Source organism: Lissotriton vulgaris, chromosome 7 (genome assembly GCF_964263255.1).
Source record: "Lissotriton vulgaris chromosome 7, aLisVul1.2, whole genome shotgun sequence".
Classification (NCBI taxonomy): Eukaryota; Metazoa; Chordata; class Amphibia; order Caudata; family Salamandridae; genus Lissotriton; species Lissotriton vulgaris.
The window spans coordinates 180141284-180160913 of NC_141695.1; the positions used below are offsets into that span (position 1 = coordinate 180141284).

General features: G+C 42.1%; 1 pseudogene; it reads left to right on the plus strand.

The window, feature by feature from the left end:
* The first annotated feature begins 8410 nt into the window (after window positions 1-8410).
* LOC147701138 (uncharacterized) overlaps window positions 8411-19630 on the plus strand; it is a 70431-nt pseudogene continuing 59211 nt past the window's right edge.

Below are 19630 nucleotides of genomic sequence, written 5' to 3' on the forward strand. Positions count from 1 at the left end.
TTCTTACTCTGCTAAAGAAGGTTATGTCAGGCTCCCCCTCCGACTGCTCACATTCTGAGGGAAGTGTTCTCCAGCTGTCCCGACCCTCCCATAACCCTTCTCAATACTTCTATCATCCAGGAAATGGTTCCAGCTTCCCTTAAATCAGCCACAGTCATCCCCATTTTAAAAAACCAGGGGCTGAACCCACTCTTCTGGCTAACTTCAGGCCTATCTCCTTGCTCCCTTTCTTGGGTAAGGCCCTTGAGAGTCATGCTTTCATCGAGGACAACCACCTTCTGGCCTCCCACCAAGCCGGCTTTCGTCCTGCCCACTCGACGGAATCTGTGGTCCTTTCCATCCTAGATGAGCTCAGGAGAAGTGCCGACACCAATGCTCCCCAGGCCTTGGTCCTCCTCGATTTGTCCGCTGCTTTCGACACGGTCGACCATTCCATTCTTCTCGACCGTGTTGGAGCAGCGGGCATCCGGGGGAGTGCACTGGCCTGGCTCGCCTCTTTCCTTCAGGGCCGGACGCAGGCGGTCCAATTGGAAGGCTTTATTGCCCCCACTTGTCCGGTTTCCTGTGGGTTTCCCCAGGGCTCTTCTCTCTCTCCCCTTCTTTTTAATCTTTATATCTATCCCCTCATAGTCTCTTTGCAAAACATGGAGGTCTCCGTCTTCAACTACGCCGATGACCTCCAGCTTGTCTTTAATCTTTCCTCTTCTCCTGACTCTATTCCCAAATTTCAGACCACTCTTGTCTTTATCTATGACTGGATGAACTATAACCATCTAAAACTTAATCCTGACAAGACGGAGCTGGTCCTAACTTGCGGCTCCTCTAGGCCTTGGACCCCCGCCTTCTAGCCACTTGCCCTTGGTCCCCCACCGGCGCCGTGTGCTTCTGTTAAAGCCCCGGGCATTAAAATCAGTCAAGACCTTTCCATGCGTCCCCAGATCAGCTCTGTCGTTTCAACCTGTTTCCTGTCCCTCAGAGTCATACGAAAGATCTCCCACTTCTTTTCACGTGATGCCCTTAACCTCATCATCCTGGCCATGATCACTTCTCGCTTGGATTATGGAAATGGTCTGTACGTAGGCATCCCGGCCTATGAACTTCGGCGCCTACAATCAATAGAGAACCAAGCCGCACGCCTCATTTACCGGCTTCCCAAGTTTCATTGCACCACTCCCCTGCTTAAGTCTCTTCATTGGCTTCCCATCCTGCAGAGATCCCTATTTAAGATGGGTTGCCTAATTATCATGGCTCTTGCTGGCTCGGCCCCAGTTTTCATTAACTCCATGATTTCCCCCTACCTTCCAAGCCGCACCCTTCGTTCCTCTACTCAGGCTCTTCTGAATGTCCCTCGCTTTCGGAGGTCTAAGCTGGGTGGCATGAGGTTCTCCATCCCTGCCCCTCGCTTTTGGAACATCCTTCCTCATTTTATCAGGTCCATGACGGTCTATCTAGACTTTTGTAAAGCCCTAAAAACTCATCTCTTCACTCAAGCCTACCCATTGCTGTAACTTCCCGGTGCTCCCCCCCGTTTTGTCAGCCCATAGCGCCAAGAAACCGCTTGGTGGCCGAGCGCTTTACAAATCATTTCAACTTCAACTTCAACTTCATTGCCTGCTTTTTGCTGAAAAAGTTTCTGTCGATTTTTGGAACTATAAAATATCCCTCTAAAATCAAGCGAACTACGAATTCCCATTTACTCACCTGTTATCATGAGAGACCTCAGTGCTGCATCTTTGAGCCCAGTACTGATCCTGAAAAGTAATTCTAACCGTACTTATCAGTAACTCGAATTTCCTTCCATAGGCTAACATTGACTGGTTTAATTTGGAAACTCTTCCAAGTGTCGAGTTTCGGAACTTTAAAATACTCCTCTAAAATCAGCCGAACTATGAATTCCGATTTACTCACCTGTTATCAGGAGAGACCTCAGTGCTGCATCTTTGAGCCCAGTACTGATCCTGAAAAGTAATTCTAACCGTACTTACCAGTAATTTGAATTTCCTTCCATAGGATATCATTGCCTGCTTTTTGCTGGATACGTTTCTAAGTGTCGATTTTTTAAACTTACAAATATTCCTCTAAAATCAGGCTAACTATGAATTCTGATTTACTCACCTGTTATCAGGAGAGACCTCAGTGCTGCATTTTTGAGCCCAGTACTCTCGCTTGTAATTTTAATTGAAACATTACAGCTGATTCCTAATAGGCATGTGTAGTTAGAACTGCTATACCTATGTTCAGTTTTAATGCACATCAAAAATATTATTTGCAAAAATTATTAATATTGTTATTTGCAAAAAAATGTACTGTTGCCTTTGAATTTCTGTAATCTGAAGACATAAAGTAAATACCAAGGATTACAAAAAATCAGGACAAACATTGGTAATAAATATTGTCCAACCAGTCATGGCATTGAAGAGCACTTCACAGTGCAGCAGCGCAAGAGCCATTCTGTATGCAGTGATGGGTAGAAGCAAATGTGAATGATAGTTGCTGATACCAATGGATGAAGAGGGCTGACCCAAAACTCATGTATGTGTATAAGCATTCACTTTTATTTATTTTTTAAAAGTCTAGTAAGACAGCGATAGTTACATTTAGGCAAGACCTAACAATACACCCTTTTAAGATATAGTATCCAGATCCTTGACTGAACTTTACCACCAAGGTGGAGGGGAGGGCGGTGGCATTGAATGCAGCCAGTGGGTCGGCCAAGATCAGTATTTTAACACAGTTACTGGTGTTTAGGCTTCATATATGCTGCAAACAGAAACCATGCAAGGGTAAAACTGTTATGAGCCACCAAGGAGAAAGCCCAAGGTTTAAAGCAATGCTGGATAGGCCTTTCCCTGTGCAGGTCACCACTGTCTTGTGTTGAATACACATTTGACACTGCACTCGACCTCCTCAGAACACTAACTCATGGGAAAGAGAAGGGCCTCCAGTTAGCAAAGGCTGAGCATGTCACACCTGGACAAAATCCTTCAACTCTTCTGTGTGGGGTACATGTAAAGAAGCTTCTGCCCCTCACTAAAGTACCAGTCAGTCTCCTCATATCCTCATTCAGGGGCATAAGCAGCCACCCAGTACTAGGAAGAGGGGTACATTTACTTATATTGCAAAACAGCAAAGCTGGTGATGTGTTGTGGAACTGAGATCGAAAGTGATGGAGCGTCTCCATTGGGCTCACAGCTGTTGCTCCAGCGAGGGGAAACACATGGTCAGCCTGAAAGCTCGCTAAACAGGCTGCATAGCTTAGCTATCCTCAAAGTGCCAAGACTTTCATTTCAGCCCTGGTATATGTATGTTTGCGCCAGCACTAAAGATTTCTCATACACATGGCATGCTCAGCGTCATTCCTTTTATTCTATTAACAGAATCATTGTAAGAATAATTGTATGATTTGCTGCCCAGGAGAAGCACTGAAGAAAATTGCGTGTAACAGTCAAGCTCACTGCTGTAGCTCTGTGGAAGTCATCGGGGTTGGTTACTCAGTCAGCCCCTGGTTGTAGGTTTAATGCCCCAGCGAAAGAGGAGATAGTAGCAAGTTGGTTTGGCAACACCCGAGGGTTTATGCTGATCCGGTAACCCCTGATGTTTGCTCATGTTTCAAGTGAATATTACAACACTTTATAGAGTCGCGTTCTAGCCTACTGACGCTATGTCATGACGTAGCCTGCGTGGCGGCCATTTTGGGGCTCAGTCTCATGCGCGACTGATAGGAGATTGTCGGAAAGCACCGGACGCCCAGCGCTCTCCTGCTAAGTGGATAAGCTTAAATAAAACATATGTACTCCCTCCTACTGTCTCACAAGTGATTCCTGCAGTGCAATTAGCTTCATTACAGTGGTGAAGAGGCTGGGAGCCCAAAGTAAAAAAAAAAAAAACGAGCTAAGGACACGAAAGAAGTACCCAGCACAGGAAAAGAGGGGAACACACATAGACCAGTGGGCCACCAAGAAGAGCTACAGGAGAGGCAAGGAGAAACCACACACTGTATAGCAGGAGAGCGTGGTAGAAGCAAGGGGCCAAATAGAGAGAACAGCAGAAGGAACAGAATTGCACCAGGTACAAGGGGAAGCAGGCAACAAGTGAGGGCAGTCTTGTATTGACCCCACAGTGATCCAGGACACAAGGGACAAAGAGACTGAAGAAGCGACACCGAGCTGCGGCCAACCAAGGTGAAGCACCCACAACCTATTGAGGCCCTGGCAGAGTCAGCGAGGAGCAGAGAAGGGGGCGCAGAGGGACCCCATGCTAACCAAGCGCACAGTGAGGGCGCAAGCGTGCCCGGCAGCCCGAAGGGTCCAGGGGTGGAACCAGAAAGACGCGCCGAAATGAGTGCGCAGGCCTCTTCACTTACAACGCCGATCCCGTTCTTGCCCAAACCGGGAGAGCTTCTGATGAAGTGGGAGGACTGGGGAGAGTACTTCATGAACTACATAGAAGCCCTGGAAGACGAGAACGGAGAGGCCTTCCCCAGTATAAGGAAGAGGAGGATACTCCTGCACAACCTAGGCCTGGAAGGGATAAGGGTATTTCAGAATCTTGTGCCCACGCCCAGACCGAATGCAGATGACGACGTATTCAGACATGCGATAGAAGATTTGAACAACCACTATCGTCCAGCGGTGTGCACTTCTATTGACCGATAAAATTTCCAGCAGAGGAAACAAGAAGCTGGTGAATCCATTGACGACTATGTTGCCCGGCTGAGGAAGTTGGCGATAACATGTAAATTTGGCGTTTTGCATGATGAATTCATAAAAGACCAGATAGTCATGCACACCACCAATAAGACCATACAAGACAAATTGTGGGTGAATGGAGACGCCACCCTCAAGGAGGTGATAGCCATGGTGAAAAGAAGAAGAACTGTCAAAATGGTGCGCTGACGGAGCAAAGGGAGAACCTGCCCTGAGGCCCATGGTGAACAAAGTAGATGATGAGGAACCACCAGGAAGGTGCAAAGCCATGAAGGCAGAAGGTAAAGGACCAAACAAGTGTCTTCTAGTGGATTTATATCTCCCAATTAATTGTTTTATCCAGATTGTATATAAACTGGCTCTTTGTATCGCGTTTTGCTTAAATGCCCTCGCATGGAGTTTGTAAATCTATGAAATATGTGTTTTTATTTCTGTTTATAATTGTTTTATGCCTTTTATGATTTTTAACAAATCGAATAAAGTGTATCTGACTGACTAACGGACAGCAGAGGAAGCAGAACAAAGAAAGCACGTCCACGTGCTAACGGTGTGGAAGCCAGTCCTATGCGGCCCATGACAAACGATGTCCGGCATTCAGGGCAAAATGCATGTTCTGTGGCATAGTGGGTCACTACGAAAGGGTATGCCGCCGCAAAATGAGAAGACCCACGGTGAAGTATGTGGCGCAGGATCAGCAGGAGGAAGAAGAAGAACCGGACGAAGAAGACAACGTGCTATGCGTAGAAGGACAAGTACTGGGCATTGACTGCAGGCGCTCCCGCAAGCCGCAGTGTGACATGGTGATAGGAGGAGTGAATATCAAAATCGTAGTGGACTCAGGATCCCCGTATACCATTGTCCAAAGGACAGTGTGGAATGAGAAATTCAGACCCAGCCTAGGCCCACGACTAGAACCATCCAACATAAGACCGGTCTCGTACACTGGTGAACCCATCCCGATGGTCGGGTACAGAGTCCTAACCTTCGAGTTTAAAGGGCGGAGAGCAGAGTGCAAATTGTACGTAGCATAGAAAGGACCACCGGTCCTAGGATAGATGGACCAAGGTGACCTAGGAATAAAATTGCATCCTGGAGGAGACACGCAAGTGCTAATGAAAGCCCCAGAGCGATGGCCGGACTTCGAGAAGATGAAGAGCAAGTTTCCGAAAGTATTCGGTGGGAAGGTGGGCAAGTTGGAAAAATTCACACATCGGATAGACCTCAAGGAGAACTCCATGCCTATATCCCACAAAGTAAGGAACGTACCCATAGCCGTGAGAGAAGCAGTACAGCAGGAACTGCACAGAATGGAGCAGAACGGAATCATCAAGCCATAAATAGCTCCGAGTGGCTGGCGCCCCTGGTGGTGGCAATGAAACCTAATGGCAAGGTTTGTGTCAGTGTAGACCTTGGAGAACTGAACAAATGCATAATCGTGGAGAAATTCCCGCTGCTGTGCATCGAAGAAATGTTGGCCAAGACGAAAGGGGTAAAGTGGTTCTCCACCATTGACCTCACTTCCGCCTATCATCAGAAAGCCCTACACCCAGCTAGCCGGAAACTGACATCATTTATAACAGCCTTTGGAGCGACCAATTCTGCTGCATGCCCTTTGGTCTAGCTTCTGCAGCGGCAGTTTTTCAGAAACTGATGCACCGCCTATTTAAAAACATCGAGGGAGTGCAGTACTTCCAGGATGATATCTCGGTAATGGGAAAGTCCCTGAAGGATATCGACAGGAAGCTGGACATGGTGCTGCGAATCCTAGAGAGCAATGGCCTAACAGTGGAATGGGAGAAGTGCCGACTCGGAATGACGTCGGTCACATACTTGGGGCACGAGATAGAAGAACACAGCATCACGCCCAACCGAGCAAACGTGAAAGCAATTTGCGCCGCCCTAGCCCCAACCAGCAAAGAAGTAAGATCCTTCCTAGGAATGGCGGAATACTACATCAAATTTGTACAACACTTCGCCACCAAGACGCACCACCTAAGGCAACTCATAAGGGACAAAACAGTATTCCCATGGACGGAAGAGACACAAAAAGAATTTGACACCCTGAAAAATGACATCAGCCAAGCCATACCACTACAAGGATACGACCCACAAGGGCGGTCAGTATTGACGACAGACGCCAGTGAAAAGGGGCTGGGAGCAGTCCTCATGCAGGAGAGGAAAGACGGAACAATGGAGACCCTCAGCTTCGCATCCAGGTCTCTATCTTCCACGGAACAAAAATTTAGCGTAATAGAAAAGGAGATGCTAGGGGTAGTGTGGGCCATTGGGAAGTTCTGCCAATTCCTATGGGGCACGAGGTTCCAACTCAAGACCGATCACAAGCCGTTGGTCAAAGTACTCACCTCGAGTGGACATGCGAGCGCCACGCCGCGCATCGCCAAGATGACCTTGAAACTACTAGAGTACAGGTATGATGTGGAATACATACCCAGAACAAGAAACAAGGTGGCGGACTACCTCAGTAGAGCTTCAGCAATGGAAGGAGCTCCCAGCAAGGCGGAAGAGAGTGAAGAGATGGTAGCCGTGATGGAAGACCAGGAACGCGTGATAAGCAACCAGTAGTGGACAGAAGACCTGGACATCGGAGAGGTCAAAGAATGTATAATACATGGATGGCCAGAAAAGAAACATTTATGGGCAGCACTCAGGAAATTCTATGAGGCCCGTGAGGAACTGTCGGTGGGGGACAATGGAATATTCTTGTACAGAGGTGACAAAGTAGTCCCCCCGACAACGCTAATACCCCACCTGTTGGCGATACTGCATGAGGGCCATCTGGGAATTGTGAAGACAAAAATGAGAACGAAGCAAATGTACTGGTGGCCAGGAGTGGACATCCAAGTGGAAAGGCATGTAAGGGATTGCGACCAGTGTCAAAGAGCAGACAAGCCTCTGACTCCCCTAAGGCCTGCCTTAGGGAAGTTCGCCAACCCGAGTAATCCATGGGAGGAGGTGTCCGTAGACATCCTGGGACCCGTACTAGATACCCAGGGCACGCTGAAATATCTGTGTGTCCTCGTCGACAGGTACTCGAAGTGGCCGGAAGTACACATACAGGAAGAGATGGACACGGAAACAGTGCTCCGATTCCTCACATTCGTCTTCCTCAGAGAAGGCATTCCAAGATCCATTCTGAGCGAAAATGGTCCACAGTTTACCTCAGAGAAGTGGTATAAGTACGCAGAGAGGAACGGCATCAAAGTCAAACACACCTCCATATACCACCCAGCTGGTAATGGTCAAGTTGAGCGATTCAATAGGCTCATAATGGAATCCATACAAGCCGCCATCACGATGGGCAAGGATTGGGAAAAGGAGGTCCAAAGCCTGATGTGGGCCTACCGCATCACCCCCACTAGCACCGGGTACAGCCCATTCCAGATCCTGAGGGGGCGAGACCCCTTCACCAAAGACAACCTAGCGTGGAAGGAGAAGACCGTAACAAGCAAGTGGTATCCAGCGGTGGTGCAGCACAATCTAGAGAAAGCCCAAAGGATATATGCAGAACATTATAACCGGAGAAGGAATGTGAAAGAAACAGCGAGAGAGGGGAATGGGTTAGAGTCAAACTAGCTGTGTTGCAGAAAAAAGAGAACTGCAAATACAGCCAACCCCTTCAAGTAAAGGAAGTATACGACAGAGCAGCGTTGCTCACCGATGGAAATGTATGGTCCCACGACTGCATGTCAAAATGTAATAAGATTCTACAATGGTCCCGTGAAGATAAGGAAGGGACATCACAAGATCGGAGGCCACAGGAGAATGAGGAAACTACCCCTGAAAAAGAAGAGAATTCTGGAGCAGGTGGCAACAACGAGGAGTTGGGAAACAGTGACATCCCCGTGGAGGGAGAACATCCAGGAGAAGAGAGAGAGACCCTGAGGAGAGAAAGGCCCTGTACACAAGGGGATAAGGTGGTGAGCCCAGCAGAAAACTGTCCCAGGGAAGTTCTCTCTACTCCGGTAAGGAGTACCCGAGCAGGTAGAGTGGTGGTGAGGCCCACCCGTTTTCGAGACTTTGAACTGGGAGAAGAAAATTAGCCAACTTCATAATTCATGCAATATGTTTTCTGTTGGTATGAAAAGGGGGGAGATATGAGAGTCGTGTTCTAGCCTACTGGCGCCACGTCACGATGTAGCGTGCGTGGCAGCCATTTTGGGGCTCAGTGCGCATGCGCGACTGATAGGAGCTCGTCGGAGAGCACCGGACGCCCTGCACTCTCCTGCTAAGTGGATAAGCTTAAATAAAACATATGTACTCCCTCCTACTGCCTCACAAGTGTTTCCTGCAGTGCAATTAGCGTCATTACACACTTTTGCCTGTATGTAAGAATCTTAAGACTTAACATTGAAATGGGAGCTAAATGGCCGGCAAAAACTTATAAACACGTTTATTTATTATTTATTTATTTTATATTCTTATAAAGCGCCAGACTAAACTCCCGAAGGGGTATCTCTGCGCTATTGCTGTACCACGAGATTGTGCTAGTTACGAAAGCATGACTAATATAGGGTGCAGAAACTGAAAAGTAAATTATTTATCTGGATACAGGTACGTCTTTAAGTTCTTCCGAAAACACAGATGACTGGAAATTGATCTGAGTTCTGGGGGCAAGGAATTCCAGAGTGTTGGGCCGGCATAGGCTAATGCACGGCCACCTTGTCTGGTTTTTTTTACTCTTGGTATCTGCAGGAGCTGCTGATGACTGGAGCACAGAAAACGCCCCGGGATGTAGGGCTGAAAGATCTTAGTCAAGTACTTCGGGCCCTCCCCTATCATGCTCTTGTGAATCGTGCATAGAGTCTTAAATTGGACTCGCTTCCTCACTGGAAGCCAGTGGAGTCTCTTCAGCAGGGGACTAGAAGGAGTCCTAGCTGGAACATTCAGGACAATCCTTGCTGCTGTGTTTTGAATTACTTGCAATTTACTGAGCTGCTCCTCGTTAGCTCCGAGGAGCAGTCCATTGCAGCAGTCCACCCTGCTGATGACCAGAGCCTGCACAAGCGTTTTTCTATGATGGTCTGGTATGTAGGGGAAGACTCGTCTCAACATCCCGATAGCCCGGAAGCAGGTACCAGCAACCTGATTAACATGTCCCTTGAAAGTAAGTTGCTGATCAAAGAGCACTCTCAGGTTCCTGACAGAACTCTTGGGGGTGGGGACAGGGCCTATCTCCACGGGCCACCAGTCAGATGACCAATATGTTGCCGCTTGTCCAAAACACATGACCTCCGTTTTCCCTACATTGCACTGCAGACAGTTAGTTGACATCCAGTCTGCAATGGCTCTCATCCCATCTGCAAAAGATCTTTTTATTGCAGATGTGAGAGTTTTGAAAGGGAAAAGGAGTTGGGTGTCGTCCGCATACGACACCGGGGTGAAACCGAAAGATCTAGCTAAGTTGGCTAGGGGTGCCACATACACATTGAAGAGTGTAGGACTTAGGCATGAGCCTTGTCCTTGAGTCACACTGAAAACGTTTACAATTTAGCAAAAAAACACAGCACTAAGTGCAGTAGCCCTTCACGCAAATCTAGGATTCAATTGTTTGTAATTTATATAGAACAGTGTGTACATGGAAGCAGCCGGCGCGTAGAGCAGCTGATTGGCGAGCGAGGTTTATTGCGCCAGGCCATGTGTGTCTGTAGAAGTGAGAAAGGCGGCGAGTGTAATGTGTCCATTTGTTTATTCTTTACTTTTATCTGTGCCTTTGCATTTGTTTGAAAGTTAGACAGAGGAACGTCATTATCCGGCTAGAAGAACAGAAAAAAAGTGCATTGCAGCATTTACAATTGTATTTTTCCACTGTTTTCATTTGCGCTCATCGTGTAGTTAGATTGTGTAACTTGTGAACGCAGCTAGATGAGAAAACTTTGCATTGCATACATTGCCCGCGGGACTTGCCCCCCCCCCTGTGGTCTAATTAACAACAAAGCGTGGGAGCCCGCGCTTTTTTTTCCAGCCGAAATTAACTCTGGGTGCGTGGATCTCGCTGATTTTTTTTTTTTTTTTAAAGAGCTTATTTTTGCCCTGGGGATCCTTGTGGGTCCCTCTGAGCAGGCCTAGGGGGTCAGGGTGTTTCTACCCTGCCCCCTTTTTGCATTTTGCACATTTGTTTTACTGTTTTCTTGTGCCTCGATTCTCCCGAGGGACAATATGGCTGCCAACACTTCCTGCTTTGGAGTGTTTTGACAGCAATTAGCATACAGCTTGTCATCGGTAAGGTGCGCGGATCCTGCACGGCCATAGATATATATATATGAATTTTCTTTAGATTTTCTCAGGAAATACTGAACGGATTTACACCATTTAACTAAAAGGCACGATTTTGAACCAAGGGAATAGAATGTTGTGGATTTCCTATGTAAAATAGATCCTAACTATAACTACTTACTGGCGACCACCAGTAGGTAAAATATAATCATGCCAAAACTCGTCACGCCGCATGAATTAAAAGTGAGCTATCCTGGCGAACCTGTGTGAGTTCGATTTCTTTCGGAATGGGAAGACATTTTGTGTGTTGCCATGAGCACACTAGAGAACCCATCCCTAAGAGTTCTGCGGAAGCAGTGGCAAAGTGTGGTTCTCCAAAAAGTTTTTGGATATCCCCGAACCGCCGCATCCAGCAAGACTATCCTGCCAATAGGTATTGGAATGTGCTTTCACAGGGAAGTGCTACTTACTTATGTGTATGTCCAGGTGCAAAATGGGATGAGGGTCCAGAGAAGCCATTTTCTGCCCACAGTGAGATCCGGGCAGACAACGGGAAAGAAGCAGGCACAGCCCACTGGGAAGAGTACTAACGCTGAGTGACTGCTTCTCACGGACTCAGAGTGCTGAGTTCGGGACATCCCCCCTTGCCTGTCAAAGTGCCTCGACTAATCGTAGAGGTACATTCTGTTTTTAAATGTGGGAACTGGATATGTTCATCATTTAGCAGCATTTGAGAAAGGCATTCACGCCGAAATCGGTCATACAGGATGAATTGAAAGTGAGCTTTTCTGGTGAACCAGTGTAAGCTTGAGTTCTTTCGGAGTGGGAAGAAGTGTGGACTTGTGTATATATATATATGTATATATATATATATATATAGATATATATATATATAAAAATCCTCTAAATCCTCTACACTCTTGCAACCTCCTCTCGGCGAAGAGAGGGAGTAACGGACACCAGGGTGATAGTTATGGCAAGATGGTTATTTAATCTCACTCCTCACATTGATGACACGTTTTGGGCAAAGAGTGCCCTTGTTTACATTTGGACTGCAGTCCGCCACAATCTTTTTTAAATGCTTTGTACACCCCCCCCGTGCCACTGTCAATGAACATAGAGAAAATGCCATCAACATTTGCTCAATAAGAGAACATCATATATCCTTAGTTCTTGTCATTTTTCTAAGACATCACAAAAAAATGTATATTTATATCATATTTCAATAAATGATGATGTCTCATATTACATCACTCATGACATGCTCAGTGACATCACTGATGACATCACTGATGCCATCATCGAGTGAATATGTGTTTCTGTAAAGTATAAAAATAGTTTATACATATATATATATATATATATATATATATATATATATATATATATATATATATTCACTGAAAAAAACATAGGTTTCACACCAGTTATAGTTAGGAATTAGCATTTAAAAAACCTATTAAATTCACTGAAAAAACCATAGGTTTCACACCAGTTATAGTTACCTGGAAATTTTACTGACATAAAACCATTGAAATTCCCACGTTATAGTTAGTTAGACTCACTATAACTTGCGCGTGTAATGCACTGCAGATGACATCACATATTACATCACTCATGACATGGTCAGTGACATCACTCATGACATCACTGATGACACCATCCAGTGAATGTGTCTTTCTGAAAAATAAACATGTTTTATATATGTATATGTAAAGGTCGATGGAAGAATAAATGTTTCAATAAGTGTCCTAATGGTTTAAAAAAAAATTGATTGGTTAACTGGCTTATTAAGTGTATCATAGTGAATACATATATTAGCGAGTATTGTTTAAATATTTAAATGTTTGTATCAGTGTTTCACTTTGTGTATAAGTGACTGCATGGGTTGGTGAGTAGCTACATGTGTGTGTATATGGGTTATTAGATGTTTTTTTTAGTATCAGTATAAGTGTCTGTATGATTTGGTGGGGGTGTTACTTAGCACATAGATGCATCAATGACTGACTCACTGTTTGTATGTGTTTTGAAGACAGCATATGTGCCGGACTGTATGGGTGAATGAGTATGTATATGTATGTGTTAGTAAGTGAATGACTGTCTTACTAGTGTCTTTATCAGTAACTACATATGTTTTAATCTAGTATATGTGAGTATTGATGTATGTAAGTGAGTATATGTGAGAGTGAGAGATTGAAAGAGTTCTTGTTTTGATAACTATGTGTTTATATAAGTGATTGTTTAAGAGAGTAAGTATGTGTAAGTTTCCTTAGAAGTAAGGTGGTAGTGTGTGTATAGCTGTATATGCAAACAAATGGATGTTCAATAGTTTATTTGCTTGTGTGAGTAAGTGTGTGAGCAACTTTTGGAAGACTGTCGGTGTGTTAACGGATGTATAGGTGTCTCACTATATATGATGAGTGAGTATCTGTATGACTGACTATATAGAACTGTTGGTGAATGAGTGGATGTGTATATATATGGTGGAATTACTGAATTGGTTGTTGTGACTGGTATAGGTATCTCCACTTTTTTGAAAATGTTAGTTTCTATTTTTGAATATGTGTTTCAAGGGTTACTTTACAGTGAAAGGAGGTCAGTCACTCTGTCACAAGGATGGTGTCATCAGTGATGTCATGAGTGATGTCACTGACCATGTCATGAGTGATGTAATAAGTGATGTCATCAGCAGTGCATTACACGCGCAAGTTATAGTGAGTTCAACTAATTATAACGTCGGAATTTCAATGGTTTTATGTCAGTAAAATTTCCAGGTAACTATAACTGGTGTGAAACCTATGGTTTTTTCAGTGAATTTAATAGGTTTTTTAAATGCTAATTCCTAACTATAACTGGTGTGAAACCTATGGTTTTTTCAGTGAATTTCATAGGATTTTTAAATGCTAATTCCTAACTATAACTGGTGTGAAACCTATGGTTTTTTCTGTGGATTTCATTGGTTTTTTAACTGCTAATTCCTAACTTTTTATAGGGCCTCATACCTATGTGTTTTTTAGTGAATTTCTAAGGTTTTTTTTTCGCAAATGTCTATAGCTTAGAAAGTTATGTTTTTCTAAAATTGAATCCTATATTGTATAATAATATAATATTTTTCTTTAAAGCATATTCATTTTTTTTTATATTTCACTCTGGAGCGCTCCCGGTGCGCGTACCGGGGCGCGTCCCGTCAGCGCACCAAAAATAAAAAAGAAAACAAAAATAATGAAGGAGTGAGCATGAGGAATGGGGACAAAGAGAGTGGTGTAAAGAGAAAGAGAGCTAGTGGGAGAAACACAGAGGGACTGTGTAATAGATAGTAAAACAGAGAAAAGGTATGAGAGGAAGTAACGGAGAAAAGGAAAATGAATAAGGGAGCAAAAGAAGAGAAGAAAGAGGAAGAAGACTAAAGCAGAGGTTCTGGGAGAATGTGAATGGGTGATGAAAGTAAAAGGAAGGAGAGTAAAGGATGGGGAATGACAGGTAGTGACGGAACCAGAGAAAAGGAACAGTGGTGACGGAGGGAAAGAAAATAGCAGTGAGTGTAAGTAAAGAGGAGTGAAAGATGGTGGATAAAAGTGAATAAGGGTAAGACATGGGGAGTGACAGAGAGAAAGAACAGAGAGAGAAAAGGAAGGAGTGTCAGAAAGGGACTAAGTGAACCAGAAAAAAAGGTAAGCGAGGGAGTGTGGATGAGCTGGGGCACTGAATGAAGTTGAATCTGGTAGGAAAGTAAGGAAAAGAGAAGTAAACATGGAGGATAAGAATAAGTGAGGGAAGCAGAGTAAGGAAACAGGGGTGAGGTAGGGTGAGAGAAAAGTAGTGAGGTTAAAGCAAAGGGTGATGACAAACTACATTTTGTAGTCACACTTACCATATAATTAATGAAAACGTACTTGCATGTTTAAACTACACTTTGTATCTGTGAAAGACAAAAGAAAAAACAAGTTATAATTAGTAAAATATATATTTTAAAATAGAAGAAACAGGTCAAGAGGTAAAAAATCAAAAAAAGTGTACTAAGAAATAAAGCAAGAGTGAAGGATACAAAAACAGAAATAAAGTAATGTAGAAAGACAAAAAATAGGGAAAAAGAAATAGAAGGAGAACAAATTACTGAATATAAGTAAGATACTAAAAGAATGTGAGATACCAAAACGAAATCAGGAAAGAGAAGAAAGTAAAAGGAAAATGAGTGAAAAGGAAAGGAGTCTAAATGAGGATCCATTAATAAGAAAGAGGAATGGAAGATGACTGAGAGTGAGTGAAGGGGAGTCACCGAGTGAAAGGATGAAAGAAATGAGGTTAATATAGAACGATAGAGGAAAAAGGAGCGAGAAAGTAAGTACACAGAAAGACAAAGGGAAGGACTGAGTGAACTGCAGTACAATGAGTGAAGAAAGGAAAAAGAGTAAAGGAGCAAAAGAAGGAAAGAGAGGGGAAGAGAACTAAAGCAGTGGTACTGAGAGAATGTGAGAAAGCTGAAAAGTGGTGCAAGGGAGAGAGGAAATGCAGACAGTTGAAATTGGATTGAGGAGTTGTGAAAGAAGTGGAGTAAAGGAACAGCGATGAAACAAAGTGAAAGAAAGGCCGTGTAAGTGAGTAAAGAGAGCTAAATAAGGGTGGAAAAAGGAAAATGAGTGTGAGACAATGGGAATACAATATAAATTACACAATGCAAACTATAGAATGAATTATACAATATGTTACATTGTTTATTTTTGCTGTTCTCAGAATATATTGAATTTCACTTACATTAGTGAGTTCAAACTCTTCATGATATAACAGCAGGAAAAAAAACCACAATCTAAAAGATTGTGTTTAAAAAAAAACATAAAAACCTACATATCATATATGTACACTAATCTTTGATTCACTTACTTTTCCTTGAGGCCAAATAGTAGATAGCGAAGGTCCTTTTGGTGGAAAAAAAGTCTGCTGTTCTCTATAACTTCCATTTCATCGACTTCCTATGAAAAAAGATCTAAGAACATCATACCTTACACTTTCCTTACGGCCAAATAGTGTCAGATATATGAGTATTTTTTTAAATTTCTCTAATTAAACTCTGAAATTACCGTTTACCCGAAGTTTTCAAAGAAAAGCTCATATAACATTTTGACAATCTTTAAATATTCATATTCCCTTTTTTGATCAGTCATGTTCAACATTTCCTATAAAACTGATATCACTATGAGATCCACTTACAGTACCTATATGAGATAAATAATTTTAAACATTAGACTAACTAACTAACTAACTTTTATTAACTACTCCCGTCTTCAAAGGCCAATTACCTTTACTAAAACTTTGGTTTTAAAAACACTAGGTAAGAATTTTTAAAGTCATAAGGCAAACGTTGTTTATAAGTCAAATGAGAATCATTGCAGTAACTCCAACCTTTTTGACATTTTAAGTAGCATGTATAATGTCCTGATGTTGTTGAAGGACCGTCATGATAAATAAAAGCTACAGTTGTAAAGGTTCTTCCTGAAATTGATAACTGAGAAGCCACAACATTTTTGATACAAGTTGTCAATTTAGTTCCATCAGGTCTACATCATTGGAAAACTAAAATGATATGCTGACCATACCTTTGTATAAATAATGTGGATAGCATTGGACACTTACATTGGGTACACACCATATTATGATCTGCTGCTTTAACTAGATTATTAAATGACACTGATTTACAGTCTGGTAAAGTCAAATAAATAAATCTTTCAGTGTCTAATCTAGTAGTACTTGATGAACTACAGTTGTGGCAGTCATGCTGCCATTGATAGGAAAGGCTAAAAAGATTATCTACATCTACACCTTCATCTTCCAAAACACCGAACATATACATTAAAAATTCCTGACAATCCTGCTGAATGTTCTGTGAAAATTTATCTTGACCAGAACACATATCTAAAATATTTCGAATTTCTGTTACACTTTCTATTTTTGCTCTATCACTGCTACATTTCTCAAACACAGAATTCAATAAACCACACAATCTTTGATCCCGATTTTCAACAATCTGTTCTTGTAAAGTTTGAAGAAAAAAAACAACATTAACCACTACATTAGCATAGCAGTTGACACCAGAACTGTTTTCAAACTGAAATCCAACAACATTTTCATCAGAATCCTTTTTCTTTCTGTTTTGAATTACAGTTTCATCTACTTTTTGTCTTTTTGCTACTACCTCACTGCAATTATTCTCATTTCTTCTTTTTCGGCCTACCACACGTTTTTCAAACAGAGGATATTGAGGCAAATGTGGAGCATACTCTCTTCTTAACCTATTGTATTCTTTAACACAATCTAGATCTGCACAAATCTTTGTCTCATCACACTCCATCAAGTACAATCCTGTTAAAGTTCTGACTGTGATAATGCCACATATGCCATACCCTCTTTAAACACAGATCTTCCAATGTTCACCAAACCACTATCTACACTTAAACCTTGAGATTTATGAATTGTCACCGCATATGCCAAACAAACAGGAAACTGTTTTCGGCGAACATATGAGTCTTTTACAAGCAAAAATCTAGCAGAACAACGACTGATTTGTTGTACTTTCTCAATGCCATCAAATTTTATTTTTAAAAATTCAATTCCATCTCTATTTCTATAATTCACAAAATCCACAACATAACCCATTGCTCCATTTACCAGACCTCTTTCAACATTTAAATTCCTTCCCAAAATGATACGACAATTTAAACACACATTCAGAGTCTTTTGAAAACCAGCTGTTTTAGAAATACTTTTCTCTAATTAATCCAATTTTGTTTTCAAATTTGTTGACAAAACAATTGCACCCATATGCTTCCAGTTTCACAATTTCTTCATTTTCTAACTTTAACATTTTGTTGTTGAAGATGGAACATTCTTGCAGAGTTGGCATCAAACATATCCCAGATTTCTTCTCAGTCATTTTTTTAAAAATATTCTCTGGAAGAATGTTTTCATTTGGATACAAATTTGAAATTAATCGCACCGGGCGCTCACCCCGTGAAAAATTAAAAAATGTTTTTTTTTTGGGGGGGGGGGCATAAATGGGCCTTCTAAACCCCCCTCAGAAAACCTAGAGGGTCAGGAAGTGTCTACCGTGCCCCCTTCTACCCATTCCCAACGTTGTGTGTCCTCCATCTTGTGTCTCAATTCTACCGAAACAGAAAATGGAGGACCTCCGTAAAGCTGCCGGTGCGCGTACCGGGGCGCGCACCGGTAAGCGCTCTCAAAAAAAATGTGGGAAAGTAATTTACATAAAAACCACTTCAGACACTTACACCAAATATAGAATAGGCCCAATTACATAGCAGTCCCTACCATTTACCCAAATTTGGTGGTATTCTATTTAGCCATTTGGGCTGCAGCCCTGTCTAAATATCCTGAGGTAAATTACATGACAAAAACACATATAAAACTGTTTAAATTTTGAACCAATTAAAATGTTACTTATATTTTGTACTTTTATGTGCTGACATTTGATTGGTTAAGTACATGAATATATATAAAAAATGAGAGGGAAACACAGCCATTTTGACTAACACTACCTAAGGTACATTTGGAAAGAATTTTGACAGAAAACTTCAACTACTTTCAAATAGGTAAGTTGTTAATTTGAAAGGAGAACTATGTTATACACTTTAATTTAATTTTTGAAAACGCTTTCAGATAGTTATATACTGTCCCTCTGTAAGAGTTAGAGATTGAGATAGGCTTCTCTGTTGTAATTATGGATTGAGTTAGGCTTCTCTGGTATAATTATGAACTTACTTAGGCTTCATCACAGGCACTTTTTAATAGTTCTACTTCCTGCCTGAAACCATACACTGCCCAAAGATAACTTCACTGTTAAAAACTCAAAAGTACCTGTCTAAACTTAAACCCAACAGTGCCCTATCTCTACTGATATATTTATTTTTTATGCAATTTACAGCAACAAAATGGAAGGAGAACAGAATATTTCTTTCGAAATTGTTTTGCACAACAACCCTGAAGAAAAAATTGCTGAGAATGATAACTTTGATTTTATGGATGAGTCTCTGGACCATCAATTAGTTCAGTGTGTGGAATCAATAGAATCACAGAATGAAAATGAGGACATTCCAGACAATATATTGTTAGAAGTTTTATTAAATTTTGAAAAAGAATCAGAAAAATAAATTTATATTTATTAATCAAAAATTGTACGAGACATTATTCATTTTTATATGTAATTCATCAAGTAGTTCCAAATGTTTATAATATTAAGTGAGATGAAGTAATCAAAGGAAGCTGGAACTGTAGGTTCTTAGGTTACTTTATTAATTAAGATGTTAAGTTATAAAGTTAACCCCATCAGGAGCAGCTGTCCTGCTGCTCAGCCCTCACTCAACTGACATTCACAGCACAGCAACATTCCAATCATCAAACATTCTATTTCACAAGCACTCTAGCTGAGCAGCATGAAGATTCAAGATACAACATATCTCCCTTCATTATGGGTACAATTGCATCAAGCAATAAAATGGTTGTCAATAAAATGCACTTAAGTACACATTGTCAAAGATATTAAAACAATGCACCAAAGTACAAATGGACAACACAAAACAAAATATTTTAACACATCCCGCACGCCACAGTCTAAACAGGATTCCCGAAATAAACAACCATCTTCATCCTACATCCTTATGCCACTAATTATACAAGTTGGC